At 41.2% G+C, this 21860-nt stretch overlaps 1 long non-coding RNA gene across 1 annotated transcript; it reads right to left on the reverse strand.

Annotated features, from left to right (window-relative positions):
* Positions 1-12046: 12046 nt before the first annotated feature.
* On the reverse strand, positions 12047-21571 carry LOC122459973. Its single transcript, XR_006280967.1, has 3 exons — positions 21444-21571; positions 20839-20895; positions 12047-12328 (listed from the first exon to the last, which is right to left on the reverse strand). It is a non-coding gene; the product is annotated as an uncharacterized LOC122459973 (long non-coding RNA).
* Positions 21572-21860: the final 289 nt, after the last annotated feature.

Below are 21860 nucleotides of genomic sequence, written 5' to 3' on the forward strand. Positions count from 1 at the left end.
GTTGGAAGCACAGGGACTGCTGGGATGCAAAGCAATGCATCCTAGGACATTGGAACCGGACCCAGGATGCCCCGTGAACCGCTTCATGTTCCTAAAAGTCTTAGCAGCATAAGAGAAAGAGATGCTTTGTGGGATGGCTGCCCAGAACGCACCGCTCCAAATAGCGCTGCAAATGCGTGTGAACATGCTATTGTGCATGCGGCCGTCGGTGTGAACACACAGTGGTTTTCCTTCTGTGCTCTCTGAGCGGCACTGTAACTTTGCCCATGTAGATGTGCCCCTTGTCCTGGTTTACAAACACAGTTGCATCAGCTTCACTAAAAGGTGTAAGACTGCATTGATTAAATTAAACTAGCGCAGCTTTGCATGTGAACACTCATACATCAACTTAAACCGAGCATAGAGGAGCTTGTCTTGTCAAACAGCTAACAGGGGCAAGCCAAACTGATGCATGCCAGATTTACACACACACACACACACACGTTACAATTGCAGTAGCTCAATGCAACACCACTCCTTTAGTTAAGCTAGTGCAACTGCTGTATGTACGTTAAGCCCCAAGAGAAAACCCCAAAGGTGATATTTGATTATTGCCCTGAGAGCGCTCTCCTGTACGCTACTCCCAAGTTGTCTTCAACATCTAACACTCCTTATGGTTGTTACTGCTGCTCCCGTGGCAGTGCATATTTGGAAGAGTGAATACCTAAAATCTGAAATTTGGTCTAAGGTGCCAGATTGTCTCGAGTGGCCTCTGACCCTAACAAGGAGTTTGACAAAAGATGTTTGTATACAGTAATTTTTACCTGGCTCTTGGCTAAAACAAATTTTGAGTAGTGGAGCTGTTTTAGTCTGACTACAAAGTAACCAATCTGAAGAAAAAAAAAAAAAAGATGCCACAGGCCTCAAATCTTTGACAGGACAAGTTTTTGAACTGCACATCCTGAGGTGGGCTAGGAGCACACAGGACATCTTAGGAAACTGGACAGGCTAGAATAAAATGTCTGCCCCATGGAGTAGTTTTTTGCAGGCTGGAAGCACGGTATAGACACCTTCTGAGGAGCTGCAGCATATCCCTTGGTGAACATAATCTTTGTATACTCCTAAAACTTATTCTACATTGCCCTGGGCTGTGAAAAATTTCACATCTTGTGCATTTTAGTTAGGTCAAACTAATCTCCACAGCAGATGCAGCTAGACGGATGGAAGAATTCTTGCATTGATTTAACTATCACCTCTCAAAAGGGGAGGATTTACTACATCAATGGGGAAAAAAAAACCCAAAAATCTCATCCTTCTGTTGCTGTAGTGTCTAAACTACAGTGCTTCAGCAGTGTAGTTGAAGTGCTGCAACTGTGCCACTGTAGCACTTGTAGTGTAGACGTACCTTTAGGTTAAGCTACTAGGAAGTAATTCAAGGGATCTGAGTTTGATGTCTGTGTCTACTCCAGACTTTGTGTGACCCTAGACAAAGCCCACTGGAGCCTGCTCCAAAACCCATTTAAGTCAATGGCAGATTTTCTATTCTACTTCAATGGGCTGCAGAGTAGACCCCTAAATTTCTCTGTGCCTCAGTTCTGCAACTGTAAAATAGGGATAATAGTTCATCCCTATTTTGCAGAGGAGTTGTGAAAATAACTCACAAATAACTGAAGTGTTCACATCTGTGGTGAGACACGCTATTGAAAAGTTTATAAATAAAACAGTCTGGCATAACATTGAGTCCCATAATTTCTCTCATCAGGACAGGTAGTAGATAACATGCTCATATTGACCTTCAAGCAGAAGGATTTCAAGGGCTGAGAGAAAAAGCAAAAAGCATAACTAATTTCTGGAGATTACATATACTCTTTCATGTGAGAATTCTCTCTCTAGCTGCAGAAGTAGGAAAAGAGGAGTTTCGTACCGTTCCCACTGGGGATCTAGAAATTTTTGCTTCATATCCTATCACCATCTCAAACCCATTTCCTCATTCAGAATCATACTGTGCAATTACAGTCCCTTAAAAATAGAATTAAGATTGACAACTTGTTTATGATCAAACCTATTATAGGTTTCAATAGGAGACTAATGAACAATAATTTTTTCTTACTATGTTATCAGTCTACTGTCTTATTTGAGTACATAAAATGTACTGCAATAAATAAGTAGTTCTATAAGAAACACACATACAAATTAGGTCAGATCCTCATCTGATATAAATCAGTATAGTCACACTAAAGTCAAGAATCTAGAACAATTTGCACCAGCTGAATTATTCATGTCAGTTCTGCTTAAGGGGTTTGTACTGCCATCCATAATGTTTGAAAACTTTCCAGGAAGGGGGAAAGAGGAGGGAAGAGAAGGAGAATTGACATAACACCCCCACTGTATTTCATAGAATGTTTAGTTATAACTAATGCTGTGCAACTTTCTTTCAGAGATACCAGTTAATCATAGTTAACATTATTTGTACTACCAATAATGAGTAACTGTGTCTATAGGTGCAAAGCTTATAGCGGAACCAAATGAATACAAGCTGACAAGAAACATTAATTATTCATTCATTAATTATTCATATCAATTGTTCAATAATTGTGAATGTAAAGTGTTCAGCAGTATACAAAACCAGAATGGAGACAATCTCTTCCTCGAAGAGCTTACATCTTAAAAGACAGATATGGAAAAGACAGGTAGCACTGCTAATGACTGGTATATTTATATGCGTTTGTCTAGTTGTTGTTGGGTTTTGTTTTTCCAGGCATTGTGGCAGAAGTAGGTCTTAGCGCTCTTTACTAAAGATTTAGGACTTGTCTACACAGCCTCACAACATGCACTAACATGTTGTGCTGTAACTGCCCCACGTAGACCCTGCTACATGAACTAGGTACCTTTCTAAATCTCAATGATAATGAACTCCTAAATGTTTTGGGCAGTGGGCCTTATTATGCAGTCACTATATATAAACAATTCCCATTGAAGTATGTAGCATTTGTTTATATGTAGTGGTTGCCTAATCAGCCCCCTGCAGTTTCCATTCAATATTGAATCCATGAAACCACAGATTTAATACACAAAAAGAACAAAGCAGCCTCTTTGGTTTTTCTCCTCTTTATGCTATGTACTGATGAGGACTTAAGTTGTTTCATTAGTTATGAGATGGTTGATATTTTCAGTCAGCTTAGTGATATATAGACTGATCAGTAGGACCCTACCAAATTCACAGCCATAAAAAAAAAATGCATCAAGGAACATGAAATCTGGTGTTGTGTCTGCTTTTACCCTAGACTATACAGATTTCATGGGGGAGCTCAGCATTTCTCAAATTGGAGGTCCTGACCCAAAAGGGAGTTGCGGGGGGGTCACATGGTTATTTTAGGGAGGGGGTGTCACTGTACTGCCACTCTTACTTCTGCGCTGCCTTCTGAGCTGAGCGGCCGGAGAGTGGCAACTGTTGGCAATGTGCCCAGCTCTGAAGGCGGTGCCCTGCCAGCAGCAGCACAGAAGTTAGAGTGGCAATACCATATCATGCCACCCTTACTTCGGCATTGCTGCCTTCAGAGCTGGGTGGCTGGAAAGTGGCTGACTGAGGGACCAGCTCTGAAGGCAGCAATACCATATCATGCCATGCTTACTTCTGTGCTTCTGCTGGCAGTGGCTCTGCTTTCAAAGCTGGACTTCTGGCCAGCAGCTGCTGCTCTCCAGCTACCCAGTTCTGGAGGCAGCGCTGCCACCAGCAGCAGCCCAGAAGTAAGGGTAGCAGTATTGCAACCCCCCCTACAATAACCTTGTGACCAACCCTCCACCACAACTCCTTTTTTGGGTCAAGATCCCTACAATTACAATACCATTTCAGATTCAAATAGCTGAAATCATGAACTTTACAGTTTTAAAATCCCAAGACTGTGAAATTGATCAAAATGGACTGAGAATTTGGTAGGGCCCTACTCAGCAGATACATACTGTAGTGAAGTGAAGAATCACCAGTGCAGTGCCTCTTGCTGGTTATCTTGGGAATTAGCTCTTTCCAGCCTTTGGAGCTCCCTCTGCAAGCCAGGGTCTCACCTACCACTGGCCCCATGTGCCTCCGGGACCCCAGTGCCCTTTACCCTGGGGTTCTGTCCCAACAGTACCCCCATACTCTGGGTCTCCCCTCCCAGGGGAATTCCCAACCCTCTAAACACACCTTGCCTCAGAGGCAACTGCTAATCATCATCTAACCCCTGGTCACTGGGGCAGACTGCAGTCTAATGGCCACTCATCATTGGCAAGGGGTTAGGACCAGTTGCCTCAGCCTATTTCCAGGCTGCACCTCTGTAGGCCTTCATCAAGGCCTGCAGCTTGGGGGTTTGCCAGGCTAGAGCTCCCCAGCTCCCTTTGCTCTTCCGCAGCACTGCTCTGCTTCAGGTACCTTGCTCCCTAACAGCTAGCTCTTCTTACTCCCAGGCTAGCAAGAGACTTCTTCAGCTCCTGGCCCCCAGCCCTCTTATAAGGGTCAGCTGGGCCTGGATTGAACTGGCCACAACTGTGGTCAGCTACTCACTCAGCTTTTCCCAGCCACAGCCCTCTCCAGGGCTGCTTTTAACCCCTTCAGGGCCGGAGCAGGGTGACCACCCCACTACACATACAAAGCTTGTTTAGCTTATCTTTCAAGGTGATGCATCTGGTGCTTTCTCTCATTCTAGTTTTAATGCCAAGGGACATGATGAGAGTAAAGGGACAAAAGCAACCCTTCTCATATCCCTCTTTGAAAGCAGAATATAATTGTTAGCCATCCCATTCATCTGCAAGTAGGCAGAAAGATGATTATATAATAAGCATATTTGCTTAATAAAAGGAGCCTGCAAACCCAAACCCTTTTTAATTAAATAGCCTCTCTCATCATGATCCAAACTAAGCATTCTAGCACCCAGGGATAAGTCATGCTACTAGCTCTTCCAATTGACTAATTCAATCAAAACTAAATCCAGAGACTCAGATTCCAACCTGATTGGTTTGGAATTTTCACAAGGGATATTGGGGGAGAAAGGAACCCTGCCCCTCAGGCCATGGAAAGTCTGTAAAGCTTCCCCTTAGAGGCTACTTCAGCTCAATAGCTGAAGTAATTCAGTCACTCTCTGTCACAGGCTGGTAGGGTTCTTTTGTTGATCCATCCTTTTAGCATGTTTTAGTATCCACGAAAAGAAAGTGATTGATTCATGTTGGCTCTTCTGACAAAAGCAACTGGTATCCAGGACAGGGGAGACTTTATGGAGATTTATGGATTTGTTTTTAAACCAAGTTACTCATATGGCCAAACTGCTGGAAGATCAATAGAAGACAGAAGGGATCATTTTGATCATCTAGGCTGATCTCCTGTATGATATACAAGCCATACAATTTCCCAGTAATAATTCCTGCTTCATTTCCAAGTCCAAGTCCTTCTTCAGATTTTGGTTGTGGGTTCTCTTCTGTCTGGAGAAAATCCTAATTTCAATCTGATTTGCTTGGATTGCAAATACTTGGCTAACATGCAACCTGAGATTTAATTTCTGCATGGTGTTTGGCTTGCAAATAAGATGTTACCTTCTCTACTGCTAAAGATGTATTTCAGTGTATTATTTCCAGACCTAAAAAGGTATTCTCTATTTTTCCTCCTCATTTTTGCTTGCTCTAACAATGGTTCTGCACTATTAGCTATATATTAAGGTGATGACTCCACAGTATGCTCCGTGCCTCTCTAGAACCATCAGATGCTCCTATGTGGAAATCTGTGGACATAGGCCTCCAGGGGAATTTTATGATAGGGATGAAAAAGAAGGTGCTGAGCTAGGAAGTAGCTGCTTTCTACAGTATGTGCCCTTACCTACTTGGATTCCTACAGGTTATGCATCTTCCCAGTTCTACCACAGACTTCTTGTGTGGCCATGGGTAAGCCATTTAGATGGTTTGGGTATGTCTGCACTGAAATTAAAAATCCATGACTGGCTCATGCCAATTGACTCAGGCTCATGGGGCTCAGGCTCATGAGCTGTTTAATTACCATGTAGATGTTCAGACTTGGGCTAGAGGCAGCCCGGGTTCTAGGAGCCTGTGAGGTGGGAAGATCCCAGAGCTCAGGCTGCATCCTGAACATCTACACCACAATTAAACAACTCCTCAGCCCAAGCCCCATGAGTTTGAGTCAGCTGGTACAAGCCAGCCACAAGTTTTTAATTTCAGCGTAGACACACCTTTAGAGCCTCAGCATAATACCCCAACCTTACAAGGCTATTGTGAGGATTCATATATTAAAGATTGTGAGGCGCTCAGATGCTACAATAATGGGGCCATACAAGTACAAATCAATAGATATTTGGGAAGGTGTTGTTGTTTCTTTAAACAGTAGCAACTGTGGTTTGCACAACTGTGGGGGAATTAGCCAATGAGGGAGCCATCCATGCTTTAGGAATGGGAACAACAGGACTGCTATGCAAGATTCACAGGTTTTGGAGATCAAGCTGCTATGCCCTATACATTCTATGGGGAAAAGGGTACATGTCTTCCTCAAGGAAAGAGGAGATAATAGAATCTCATGGAGTTTCCTGCCCCACTATATATGAATCTTCCATGGAAGATAAAACAAAGCTGTGAATTACTTTTTTTTTTTAAACAAAAATACCCCAAATTGTTTATATGTCCTACTTTGTGTTCTTAAAAGACACCTAGGCCTAGGCTAAGTGGAGATTCCTCAGGCATTTTTTCTGTTTTTTCAGAGATCCCTTTATACTGTATTAGAGCAGAAATAAATCTCCAGTGCTGACTGATCTCTCTGGTTTCCATTCATTCCAATTTTATATGCACACGTGAATAGTCATATGTCATTAAAAGATCTATAGCAGTGAATATTATCCACACAAGGATCTTATTTGAAGTGAAAAAAATTAATTTGTTCTGAAATTAGCTCTATGGAGTTCAGAAGAAACAAAAATTCAAGTGTCATGTCAATCTCCAGCTGCCTGAGACTTTTAAAGTATTTTTATAGATAATATTTTGTGCTTTTGAGAGACATACCTAATTTTAGACAGGTGATTTATGGTTACCTATAAAAAAGTAAAATCTTCATTGACCAAATGAGGGCCCTGGGACCAGTGGTCCATGTCATTATAGATACTATGGCTCTTCCCTAGGCCACTTATGGTCTGCCACCAAACCTCATCTTTCAGCTCTCAAAAACTTTTGGAAAAACACCCATCATGGTGAAATGTTTAAAGTTATTAACACACAAGGCAGTGCATAGTAGCTTAAGTGAAGAAATTAAAAGCCCTGCACCACTAACAGCTTCAGCGAACCATGCTTCTCTGTGAACATGTCAAACTTGAAATAAATAGCAATTTCCCATTAGGAATGCCAGTGCCAAAATCTCACTTCCAAATGTTTCCATTTACCACCCAGAAAAACCTGAACCAGACAGTAGTAAGTAAAATACAAAGTGGAAATAAAACACCTTACACAGACATGGCATCTTCCATAGTGCCAACTCAATCTGGATTCCCTGCCTTTATTGCGACAATAGAGAAATTTCATTTCCCAAAGTGGACTGCTCTACTGAGTGTGTATTTTCATTGAAAAAGTAACCTAGAACCTTTCTAGTTGAAGAATCCCGTATCAAGGAACTCATAGTTTGAATTGTACCTTTCTCAGATATCCAATGTTAACCTGAGCATCCCAGTTAAGGAGGCATGAGTACATGCTGCTCTCTGTATTATTTTTAGGATACCAAGAGGGGCTTCAAATAAGTGGTATAGAAGGGACTGATAAGAAACAACACTATAATGTGAACCTTTTCTATGGCCCATTTCCTGTCAGATTCAACCTCTAGTAATTTGTGGATCCAGTTTTCTGCAAACTGAATTCCCTCCTTGCCCTTAGCACCAGCTCTCACACCCAATATCCTGAGATACAGATAGAAAATACGGTCCTCAATATCTTCTGGGTCTTTGAAACTCAATTACATTAGCTTCCAAGATGCCCATTCTTTTTTCATTAGAGAATACCAAATCCAGAGCATTCATATCTCACCTTAGTTTTCCTAATTTCAGGATAGGGATAGCCACACATTCAGCTTTTAAATATTCATTAGTAGATACCTTCTCCTAGATTTAAATACTGAAATTTTCATTGGACTCATTTTAACTCAGGTTTTCAGACTAAGTGGTTGTCAACAATACACTTATAGGTTACACAGCTATTACCATGTATAGGTATGTGATGTACATCGTTTTATTCACAGCTGGTGAAAATAAATTCACCTCAAACAACATTTTTGGAATTTTCTTTTTCATTTGAAATCAGAATTTACAGATTCCTGCATTCTCCTGCATTATAATTAAATATACAAGCTTATGACGACCACATTTGTAGTTATCTAGAAAATAAGAGATAGGTGGTGTCTTTGAGGAGTGAAAGCCAACCTCTAGCACCATGTTCTTAGTGCTGCTATTCATAGTAGGAATACTAGTGTAATCATATGAGCACAACTTAATTTAGCACTGTAAATGTCTTAGATAGATATACATACCTGAAGGTCAGGTGATGTGCTCAGTGACGTAGCAGGGATTTCTGGAATCTCCCACTTTTGTTCTAGTTTTACAGCAAAAATCATGTAAAAATACTCCTGACTCCTCAAAAAAAAAATAAAAAAGGAAGGGTGAAGGTATTTTTGCAGGGAAGTATGAAGATTCCTCATAGAAAATTGCTTCAAAGGAAAGAAGTAAGCAAGCAGTGAATGACATGGTGGCAGCTTCTGCTGCTGCTGACACAACTGAAGTAGATGTCCCCAAAGAGCACTTATCCACCACCAAGGAAGAGACATGTGTTCAACTTTACACGCTGTGACTAGTCCCATTTAAGTTGATGCATATAGTTAAGCATATGCAAAGGTCTTCTCAGGATCAGGGCACAAGGTGGCAATAATAAATAATTCTGAACTATAATATTACTGCTAATTGCAATTCTGTCCTTAAGGCTACATTTGAGAAGCTGGAGAGTAGATAGAAATGCTGAGTAGCAAAATATTACAGTAGCAAAAGCTGTTCAAGGATATGAAGAAACTGTCAGCAATAGGTAAACAAAATATATTCCTAATATGCTTTCATTATTATGTTTGCCTAATTAAGTTCCTTATCAGTGATGCTTCAGATAACCAAAACATAATTTGTTTTTAAGAAATGAAACAAATAATTCTGATACCTGCATTGAATATATTTTGCACAATCACTTAAATTATTTCCATGGCATACATACAACTCTAGTCCCTTTTGAGCTTTCTGTAACCTGAAAATTTGTATTTACAAATTTGTATGTTTGTACATTTGTATGTTCTATTTGGGCAGGGAAAGCAAGAAGAGGATGGCATCACCACAGTTATATTTCCCTAACTCTGTTTGATTCCATGTTTATGAAAAATGTTTTGCTTTTACAAGCACTTCAGAAAAATGGGAGAATTCCATCTAATTTCTGAAAAAGTCTCCTGGGATTAAAATATTATCCATAGTTTAGAATTTCTTGAGAAGCTAGACAGTGCATCTGTGAATTTTAACATTATCAAACATAAAGAGATATAATGTACTAGCAAAACTTCTAGTCAAATGTAATCCAATACAATATAATAAGGGTTTATTCCAGGCAAAATAAAGCACTGTAAGAATAATGAGAAGCTGGTCAAAATATAGAAAACAAATGCAAATCTGTAAAAACATTCCATGACACTGTTTTTGCCTTTTATCGTGTGTGTGTGTGTGTGTGTGTGAGTGAGAAAACGTTAATATTTTCACATTTTCCAATCAGCTATAAAACAGCATTACATTCAGTAAATTATTTATCATACAACTGCTTGCCCTAGAGACAGAAATAAGAACCAGCCACAATAATCTGCCTGGTAGGTGGGTGCACAGAGGAGAGGTAAATAGCCTTCCTCCTATTGAGTTTGCATAAGGACCAGCCACAATTGCAGCCTGCACCATCCTAAAGACAAATCTATGGTCTGTGTTTAACAAACACATTACTTCTATTTTGAAGACCATTTCTCTCTTCAATCTGATTTAGGTGACTAGAGGAGCCCTCTGGGCATGGATTTTCCCTTTGCAACATGGAAAGCTTATTGCTGCCATCCTGGCAGCTTGCTTGACCCTGCATAGATGACATTTATTGGAGCACCATACGGAAGGTGATTCAGAGTTCAAGGGGATGGGCTTGGAGCACAGAGAAGTCGGTCTATTCTGTGGCTAGATTTCTATGTGGAAATCCAGGCAGAAAATACAGCTGAGATCTGTTACCTCCCTGAGGGTCCCCTCTGTGGCTACACCTCAACTGTTGCAAGTGGATCCATCAGCTATCATGGAAAGAAAGCCCAGCAAGACTGTAGCCATAACTATGGGACTGAGAGGGGATGCAGTTTCCAAAACCCAAAACTACTAAACCATTACATTTGAGGAAATCTGTGACAAAAAACTTTAATGTTTTTTCTCCCCTCTCTTAGTGGCCTCCTGCGTCCTCCCCCGACTCCCAAATGGGTGGGAGCAATAGGGAGGAAGTGATGTAGTTCTTTGTCAATATTTTTCATTTTCACCGACTGAATTTTTCTCTTAGAAGACAGGCTCAAGGCTTGCTTGAGGGCAGCAGAGGGAGGTGAAAGTGTTTTGTTTTCTCTTTGTTTGCTTTCTCCTTCTTCAACCACAATTTTCTTCCTATTTGGATTCTCTTTGCAGTTCAAGCACATTGAAACTGACACTAAACTGACTAGCAACCACACACCACCCAACAGAACCACTAACCCAGGAACCTATCCTTGCAACAAAGCCCGTTGCCAACTCTGTCCACATATCTATTCAGGGGATACCATCATAGGGCCTAATCACATCAGCCACACTATCAGAGGCTCGTTCACCTGCGCATCTACCAATGTGATATATGCCATCATGTGCCAGCAATGCCCCTCTGCCATGTACATTGGCCAAATTGGACAGTCTCTACATAAAATGACTCCAGTCGTCATTACACAAAGTAAAACTATTTCCCCATGGTATTTCTCCCTCCCACCCCACCCCCCACTGTTCCTCTGATATTCTTGTTAACTGCTGGAATTAGCCTACCTTGCTTGTCACCATGAAAGGTTTTCCTCCTTTCCTCCTTTCCCCCCCCTGCTGCTGGTGATGGCTTATCTTAAGTGATCACTCTCCTTACAGTGTGTATGATAAACCCATTGTTTCATGCTCTCTGTGTGTGTGTGTATATAAATCTCTCCTCTGTTTTTTCCACCAAATGCATCCGATGAAGTGAGCTGTAGCTCACAAAAGCTTATGCTCTAATAAATTTGTTAGTCTCTAAGGTGCCACAAGTACTCCTTTTCTTTTTGCGAATACAGACTAACATGGCTGCTACTCTGAAACCTAATTTAACAGAGTTTCTGAGACTGCATTCCTGATCTGTTCCCGGCAAAAGCATCACACAGACAGACAGACCCTTTGTTCCCCCCCCCCCCGTCCCGATTTGAAAGCATCTTGTCTCTGTATTGGTCATTTTGGTCAGGTGCCAGCGAGGTTATCTTAGCTTCTTAACCCTTTACAGGTGAAAGGGTTTTTCCTCTGGCCAGGAGGGATTTTATAGCACTGTATACAGAAATGTGGTTACCCTTCCCTTTATATTTATGACAGAGGCTTTCAACAGACTCTTGTTGTAAGAGTTCCAACTTATCTGCTACTTCCTTTTGTTTTCTTCAAATCCCCCTACCTGAAATGCAGAAACATAATTCTAATGAACTGTTATAGCCAAGATTTTACTCATGCAACCCCCTTCCCTCACCAAGATACATTAAGTCACGGTGTCATTTGCACATTGGATAACACTCACCATATCTGGCAATAAATATGGTGCCATACAGAGTAGTACAATTCTATTTATTGCGGGAAGCACATATTGACTTTTGTGCTTTTAAAACTACAAGTATGGCATTGATTTAGTGTACATTTTGCATTTAAAATTATGATGTTTGTCAAACCAAAGAAAGGGTATTCAATTGTTTAAGTTTCTTTAAAGCAAGGCTGCCCTCAATATTCCAATACTAATTTGTTTCTTGCCAAAAACACTTACCTAAAAGTGAATGAGTATAAGCTTTGTTCTATAGTTGCTAGTCTTTTGATATAGCAGTGGGAAAGATGAGGCAGCCGGGAACCTAGTTCTCGGTGGTGTTGATCTAACATATATTGCAGTCTGGACACAATGCATGTACACCAAGAACCCTGTGCCTTTGTCAGGGATGTGGCTGGAGCAAAGAAATGACTCCCCCTTTGGCTTTAAGTCTCTTACACACTTCTTTTCCTCAGGTTTTCCTCATCTGTCAAATGAAAAACAACTTTAGCCTATAGTGGTGTTATGAGGAATATTAATGTCTATAAAATTGTATCTATAAATATACAAATAGAATAAATATAAATATAATGTTAATGTCTATAAAATTGTATGTGGATGCTAGAGATATGATGTTTGGATCAGACCTTCTGCCTAAAGGGCACAACTGAACCGCAGAATGCAAACAATCTTGAACTTGGAGGTTGAAATCAGGAGCCAAACTTTCGCAATCTTTGGGGATGTTGAGACTGAAGCTATTGTAAAGGTAGATTTGAATAAACTATTATACAAACCCAGACCAGGAGCTCAGAGCTAGAGCTGTGGCTCAGGCCCATCTCTACTGTTAAGGGATGCGCTGTACTTGCCAAAAGAACAATGATCAGAATATCAGACAAAATAGGCTCCATTGATATAGTTAATAGTCCACTTCTATTTCATTAACATAGTATTTGAAATTTAAAATTGTAATTTCAGGACAACCTGCTGATAGAGTCTAAAAAATTTCAGGTTTCAGAGTAGCAGCTGTGTTAGTCTGTATTCGCAAAAAGAAAAGGAGTACTTGTGGCACCTTAGAGACTAACACATTTATTAGAGCATAAGCTTTCGTGAACTACAGCTCACTTCATCGGATGCATTTGGTGGAAAAAACAGAGGAGAGATTTATATACACACACAGAGAACATGAAACAATGGGTTTATCATATACACTGTAAGGAGAGTGCTCACTTAAGATAAGCCATCACCAGCAGCAAGGGGGGAAAAGGAGGAAAACCTTTCATGGTGACAAGCAAGGTAGGCTAATTCCAGCAGTTAACAAGAATATCAGAGGAACAGTGGGGGGTAGGGTGGGGTGGGGGGGGAGAAATACCATGGGGAAATAGTTTTACTTTGTGTAATGACTCATCCATTCCCAGTCTCTATTCAAGCCTAAGTTAATTGTATCCAGTTTGCAAATTAATTCCAATTCAGGAGTCTCTCGTTGGAGTCTGTTTTTGAAGCTTTTTTGTTGAAGGATAGCCACTCTTAGGTCTGTAATCGAGTGACTTGAGAGATTGAAGTGTTCGCCAACTGGTTTTTGAATGTTATAATTCTTGACGTCTGATTTGTGCCCATTCATTCTTTTATGTAGAGACTGTCCAGTTTGGCCAATGTACATGGCAGAGGGGCATTGCTGGCACATGATGGCATATATCACACTGGTAGATGCGCAGGTGAACGAGCCTCTGATAGTGTGGCTGATGTGATTAGGCCCTATGATGGTATCCCCTGAATAGATATGTGGACAGAGTTGGCAACGGGCTTTGTTGCAAGGATAGGTTCCTGGGTTAGTGGTTCTGTTGTGTGGTGTGTGGTTGCTGGTGGATTCTGGGTGGACTCCTCCTGAAGGTCGAAACAGCAGCCTGGATTTCTACATAGAGTGCTTCCGCCGACGTGCACGAGCTGAAATTGTGGAAAAGCAGCATCGCTTACCCCATAACCTCAGCCATGCAGAACACAGTGCCATCCACAGCCTCAGAAACAACTCTGACATCATAATCAAAAAGGCTGACAAAGGAGGTGCTGTCGTCATCATGAATAGGTCGGAGTATGAACAAGAGGCTACTAGGCAGCTCTCCAACACCACTTTCTAGAAGCCATTACCCTCTGATCCCACTGAGAGTTACCAAAAGAAACTACAGCATTTGCTCAAGAAACTCCCTGAAAAAGCACAAGAACAAATCCGCACAGACACACCCCTAGAACCCCGACCTGGGGTATTCTATCTGCTACCCAAGATCCATAAACCTGGAAATCCTGGACGCCCCATCATCTCAGGCATTGGCACCCTGACAGCAGGATTGTCTGGCTATGTAGACTCCCTCCTCAGGCCCTTCGTTACCAGCACTCCCAGCTATCTTCGAGACACCACTGACTTCCTGAGGAAACTACAGTCCATTGGTGATCTTCCTAAAAACACCATCCTAGCCACTATGGATGTAGAAGCCCTCTACACCAACATTCCACACAAAGATGGATTACAAGCCGTCAGGAACAGTATCCCCGATACTGTCACGGCTAACCTGGTGGCAGAACTTTGTGACTTTGTCCTCACCCATAACTATTTCACATTTGGGGACAATGTATACCTTCAAATCAGCAGCACTGCGATGGGTACCCGCATGGCCCCACAGTATGCCAACATTTTTATGGCTGACTTAGAACAATGGCTTCCTCAGTTCTCATCCCCTAATGCCCCTACTCTACTTGCGCTACATTGATGACATCTTCATCATCTGGACCCATGGAAAAGAAGCTCTTGAGGAATTCCACCATGATTTCAACAATTTCCATCCCACCATCAACCTTAGCCTGGACCAGTCCACACAAGAGATCCACTTCCTGGACACTACGGTGCTAATAAGCGATGGTCACATAAACACCACCCTATATCGGAAACCTACTGACCGCTATTCCTACCTACATGCCTCTAGCTTTCATCCAGATCATACCACTCGATCCATTGTCTACAGCCAAGCTCTACGATATAAATTTGCTCCATCCCTTCAGACAGAGACAAACACCTACAAGATCTCTATCATGCATTCTTACAACTACAATACTCACCTGCTGAAGTGAAGAAACAGATTGTCAGAGCCAGAAGAGTACCCAGAAGTCACCTACTACAGGACAGGCTCAACAAAGAAAATAACAGAACACCACTAGCCATCACCTTCAGCCCCCAACTAAAACCTCTCCAACGCATCATCAAGGATCTACAACCTATCCTGAAGGACGACCCATCACTCTCACAGATCTTGGGAGACAGGCCAGTCCTTGCTTACAGACAGCCCCCCAATCTGAAGCAAATACTCACCAGCAACCACACACCACACAACAGAACCACTAACCCAGGAACCTATCCTTGCAACAAAGCCCGTTGCCAACTCTGTCCACATATCTATTCAGGGGATACCATCATAGGGCCTAATCACATCAGCCACACTATCAGAGGCTCGTTCACCTGCGCATCTACCAGTGTGATATATGCCATCATGTGCCAGCAATGCCCCTCTGCCATGTACATTGGCCAAACTGGACAGTCTCTACGTAAAAGAATGAATGGGCACAAATCAGACGTCAAGAATTATAACATTCAAAAACCAGTTGGAGAACACTTCAATCTCTCAGGTCACTCGATTACAGACCTAAGAGTGGCTATCCTTCAACAAAAAAGCTTCAAAAACAGACTCCAACGAGAGACTGCGGAATTGGAATTAATTTGCAAACTGGATACAATTAACTTAGGCTTGAATAGAGACTGGGAATGGATGAGTCATTACACAAAGTAAAACTATTTCCCCATGGTATTTCTCCCCCCCACCCCACCCCACCCTCCACTGTTCCTCTGATATTCTTGTTAACTGCTGGAATTAGCCTACCTTGCTTGTCACCATGAAAGGTTTTCCTCCTTTCCCCCCCTTGCTGCTGGTGATGGCTTATCTTAAGTGAGCACTCTCCTTACAGTGTGTATGATAAACCCATTGTTTCATGTTCTCTGTGTGTGTATATAAATCTCTCCTCTGTTTTTTCCACCAAATGCATCCGATGAAGTGAGCTGTAGCTCACGAAAGCTTATGCTCTAATAAATTTGTTAGTCTCTAAGGTGCCACAAGTACTCCTTTTCTTTTTAAAAAATTTCAGGAGCAGAGCCTCATCTAGTGTAAATTGTAATACTGTTAGGTACAAGGATGTGGCAGTATTGCCTACTGGTCAGAGCAGGTATTCCAAGGAAGGAAACAAAAGTGAGCGTCAGAACCAGAGTCAGAGCCAGGAACCTGATCCAAGGATCAGAACTAGGTTACCGGGTCTCAGGGAAGGCAGGAGCAGGGCTGGATCCAAGGCAGGAATTAGTTTGGAACAGGACTGGAACACAGCAGGAGCAAATACAGGTGCAGGCAAATGCTTTAAGCACATAGGGCCCTAATGCTGTTGCTGGTAGTAAGAGCAGATCTGCTGATCCCTTCAGCCAGTCACGTGGTTGGGCCAATCAGACAACTCAACTACGGTCCGGCTGCACTCATTAGACTGCCTGTAGGTTGAGCTAGCAGGTAAGCAGTCTAGCTGTGGGCCCTTACTCCTGACATATAGTTCCATTACTTATATATTGCTGACAAAGTGATTGGTAATGATATAAAACAACATGGCTTTTTAACAGTTAGAATAATTAGCTTGTTTATCTGACCATTTGAGCTTTTACACGGAGCCATAGCACATTTCATTCTACAATATACTGCAAATAAGACAGTGTGTGGAAAATCACTGTTAAAAAATAGTAGCAGGCTAAAATTCTTCATATTTTCTTTACATTCCTGTCATGGACTTTCAAGTATTCAATGGACAACCCATTCTGCTGTTAAATTTCAAGGTTTATTCTGTTTTTTTTGTTTGTTTTGTTGTTCTGTTTTGTTTTACCATAACTGGAAAAAAATTTATGTTAAAAAATAATAACAAATGTGATTTCAACAAAGCATCAGCGATACAATAATGAAATTCAGGCAAATAAGATGCCCTCTTGTGGTATATTTCATCCACTCAATCTATAGAGTTTCTGTGCCAAAATTCAATCAGGGAATATGTATCTGGGGTAGTCAGATAATCGAGGATACCTGTATTAGTTATAAAACAACAAGAGGGGAATAGTAACAGTTTACTAACAAAACAGGAGATTCTAATTTACTATAGCTTTCTGAATAGTCTTGACTAAATATTACATATTGTAATTTAGAGATCCTCAAATATTTGTTTATATTATGAACAGGGATCTATGAATAAGAAAAAGAGTGAGTTCAAAGTATTGTTTATTACAAAAGTCACAATTCTCAATTCATCTTGTGTGTGTGTGTGTATACACACACTAGATGTTTTGGCAGTGGGCACTTGAAAATACTTATAATGGACAGACATACAAACAGACAGAGGTAAACACGTAAAAACTAGTATTTGTTCAGCATTAAAGCTCAGTTCTATTATAAAACATGACACCTCCTTACACTGATTTGCTACTCAGGTGCATTCAGAATCATACCTGATTAACTTACTAACTAAAATAAATGGCTACTACTTATACTTTGTGTTAGCACTGCAGAGCTAACAGAGTTCTAAGAAAGTGAAGTGGATTCTATTTCTGTTTTAACAGAATTAGTGTTAACTTAAGGCAGAATCTTCATGATCAGTGATGCATAAGCCAGAAAAAAAAAACCCAGCTTCAGTTTTCAAATTTCTGGCTGAGTCTGTAATGGTAGGAAGATCTTAGATATAATCTTTATAAATAATAAATTGAACAGAGACCATATGAGGTCATTGAGAACAATAAATATAAAAGCCCTGAATGCCATCTCTACAGAGTAAAAAAAGGTAGAATCACAATTTAAGTTGAATGTAGCACAAAAAAGGGAAGAAATTCCAGATAAGAAGATTGCTTTTACAATGTTAATATAGCCAAATTATACACACTATAAAGTTTATTAAATATCATCTGCTACCTGACTACAGATGAGATTCCTGACATGGTATGAATTACCAGGACCTAATTTTATGATTCCACCAACCTTGCTGGTGTTCATGGGATATCAGAGACCAAAAGCAGGCCAGTAAGACGATGCATACATAGTTTTCCCATGTGACCGAAAATGCAAAAAAGTCTCCATCACAAAAATGAAGGTCAGGGGAAAGCCAGAGTGGGAGAGGAATAAGGCAGAAGGCTGAAATCCTAGCTCCACTGAAGTCAATGGCAATACTTCCTTTCTCCTCTCTTCATTGCTTTAGCTTCTCATTGCCAGATTGACAATCATTACCATGCTGAAAAAAACCCTCCCACAAATTAAAGAATTATCCTCAACCTGGGAGAAAGTCAGCAAATTGTAATTACTAATGACAAACAGGAAACTCTAGAAAATTGGTATTTAATGTTATGTATTACATGTTAAAGTACAGCAATAAAATTAGTAGCCCTGAAACTGATATATACTTTAACATAAAATCATATTGTCAAACACTATTCATGTAAAATATCTATCAAGGTCAGAGGTGAAAGTAAGCGGGTACGCCCTGGTATGGCATACCAGCAAAAGCCGGTGCGCTGTACCGGGGTGGATCGGCTCCCCAGGCGCAATTTAAAGGGCCCGCGGCTCCCAGCAATGGCTGGAGCCCCCGGCCCTTTAAATTACTGCCAGAGCCCCGCTGCCGGAGCCCTGGGGTAGCGGCAGCGGGGCTGGGGAGGAGAGTTAAAGGGCCCAGGGCAGTAACAACAGCTGAGCCCTGGGCCCTTTAAATCATCCCTGGAGCCCCACCGCTGCTTTTAAGGGCCTGGTGCAGTAGTGGTGGCCGGAGCCCTGAGGAAGCGGTGGCAGGGCTCCGGGGATTCATAGATACTAAGGTCAGAAGGGACCATTCTGATCATCTAGTCCGACCTCCTGCATAGCGCAGGCCACAGAATCTCATCTCCCCACTCCTACAAAAAACCTCACCTACGTCTGAGCTATTGAAGTCCTTAAATCATGGTTTAAAGACCTCAAGGAGCAGAGAAGCCTCCCTCAAGTCACCCATGCCCCATGCTACAGAGGAAGGCGAAAAACCTCCAGGGCCTCTCCAATCTGCCCTGGAGGAAAATTCCTTCCCAACCCCAAATATGGCGATCAGCTAAACCCTGAGCATATGGGCAAGATTCAACAGCCAGATACCCAGGAAAGAATTTTCTGTAGTAACTCAGATCCCATCCATCTAATATCCCATCTCAGGGGATTAGTCCTATTTACCCTGAATATTTAAAGATCAATTACTTACCAAAATCCCATTATCCCATCATACCATCTCCTCCATAAACTTATCGAGTAGAATCTTAAAGCCAGATAGATCTTTTGCCCTCACTGCTTCCCTTGGAAGGCTATTCCAAAACTTCACTCCTCTGATGATTAGAAACCTTCGTCTAATTTCAAGTCTAAACTTCCTGGTGGCCAGTTTATACCCATTTGTTCTTGTGTCCACATTGGTGCTGAGCTGAAATAATTCCTCTCCCTCTCCTGTATTTATTCCTCTGATATATTTATAGAGGGCAATCATATCTCCCCTCAACCTTCTTTTAATTAGGCTAAACAAGCCAAGCTCCTTAAGTCTCCTTTCATAAGGCTTGGGGCTGGGCTCCGGGTCCTTTTAAATCGCTGGCCCTGGGGTAGCTGCTCCTTTTACCTCCCATCAGCAGCCCGGGGGGGGGAGGGCGTGTCAAAAGGGGCAGGGATGTTAAAGCGCTGCCACGGCCGTGCTTTAAGCAGGGTCACGGCAGCACTTTAAAGTCAGTGGTACGGGCCGGTACAGGCGGCCACTTTTTACCGGTACACTGTACCGGCCCGTACCGCCTTACTTGCACTCCTGGACCTATGTATTTCAGAGGGATATTCCTGCACACTTGCAAGGATTTTGTTATGAGAGCTCGTATTTATAAAGCTAATGCTCTTCAAAACTTTGCACATACTTTATGATACCCTGCCAGATACCAACCAGACATGTAATGTCTATGGAGGCCCTAATATTTGCAGCTTTGAATATTCCCAGATGGAATAGTTAGCTACTATTTTGTATTCCTGTTACAATGTTTTGCACATGAATTACTTTAAAATCATTCTGAGATTCATACAGGAATTTGAAATGATACAAAATGTAGTTATTCTCATGAGTAATTTAGGCATGTCATAATCATAAATTGTTACCTTATTATTTTCATTTTATGATTTGTGACAATAGAATGGATTACTTGTGACATTAGAATGGATTACATCTGTATTGTTTTCTGCTTTGCTGATGATTTTTGTCATAGGAATGAAGATGAGAACAAGAATGAATGAAAATCAGTTCTCATTCTTCAATGTAAGCCATTTGCATGACAGTCTTAAAATTGAAATGAGTGGAGAAAATACAACACACATTCAATTCTAGTAACAAGAATTGCAGCCTTAATGCAAAAGTAATATAAAATTAACTAATTTATATGACAACTTCATTATAATCTTTTAATTCTATCCTACAACATCTGAAGGCAAGCAAAAGATTATGACCCTGAAGTTGTCAAAATAATGACTGAGATTTATACCTTCCTCTCCCAACCCCTTGTTACAGTCTGTGTCATTACAATAAAATATTTTGGTGCAATTTTTTGTTCTAGTTTTAAGCCTTGACAGAAGAATCTGAAGTTTTATGGGTCATTTTTAACATTCTGTATTTGGTTCCACTGGTAATTCCTACACCTATTCCTATCTATGAGCACAACTTCCTGAATACGTGGGTATAGGATCACAGAGCTAGCCAACTGTAAGGTAGAATATTAAGATAATTAGACCGCCACCTCTTTGTTGTCCGGTATGTTATAATATTTTACAGAATATGCAGACATACCAATTCTGATAAATCATATTGTGATACATATAGGAAAGGAGGTAGAAAATGGCAAACATAATAAATACTTACTGTTGTTTTAAAGTAATATCCGAGTCATTTTCAGATGCCTTCAACTGATTCCTGTAACTGATAAATGGCCAAACTGAGATTAGAATCCAACATTCCTGTATATTCCAATAGCCGAGTAAGAGAATAGCTTGATGAACTACATTTTAAATAAATACCACACCCCCAGTATAACTGGATTTCCCAACAGTGCAAAATACAAGGAGAACTGTAGGGGACCAGGAAAGAGCACAGCAGCAAAGCACTTCTGCACTAAATGGCTCTGAGATCTGTCACAATGTCAGGGTAACTGTACCTCTTAACCCTCTGTAGTGTGCACAAGGGATGCCCCTTAGGTCTCAGGCCTTTAGCCGCCACATCGCTATAGCGGGGAGCTGTGTTCACTCCAGGAATTTAGGCTTCCATCCCACCCTCCACAATTCACTGTGATTTTCACAGCAGTCTTACCTTAGTTCAGCTCCTGCAGTTTTGTTTTCTCTTAGGAGGTATGACAGTGTTACCAGAGAGAAGCCAGCCTTCAAAAAGCAAAGCACATTTATTTTTAAGAAATAACATTAGAGAGAAAACATTATAAAACAATAAAAGGTCTACCCGCATGCTAAACTTACCAGAAATCACCATCTTCTACATATGGAATCTGGTAGGGTTTAAAGTCCTTCAAACCCTTCCTGCAGTGCTTGCCCTTTTGTTTATAACCTCACGTCAGTTTGAGCTGGCCATTTGATCACAAGCTCTTTCTTTGTCTCCTGGGCCTCTTGAACCTGGTCTGAACCAATATATGCAATCCTTCCCAGGTTCCAGGACTTCTCTGGAGTTGTTTATCTGTTCCAGGTCTGCAGTAACTACCCCCAACTGATTTTAGTTCCTGAATGGAGCACAAGAAGCCAGTATAGAATTCCTTGTTCAGAGAGGTACAGATAACATTTATAAAGTTAATACTGTTAATATAAAGGTAATATTGCATGTGTTTATAATATCTGTCACAAGATCTGTGAATATGTTAAGGGAATCTTCAGAATCTTTTT

This window comes from Dermochelys coriacea, chromosome 4, assembly GCF_009764565.3.
Source record: "Dermochelys coriacea isolate rDerCor1 chromosome 4, rDerCor1.pri.v4, whole genome shotgun sequence".
Taxonomy (NCBI): Eukaryota; Metazoa; Chordata; order Testudines; family Dermochelyidae; genus Dermochelys; species Dermochelys coriacea.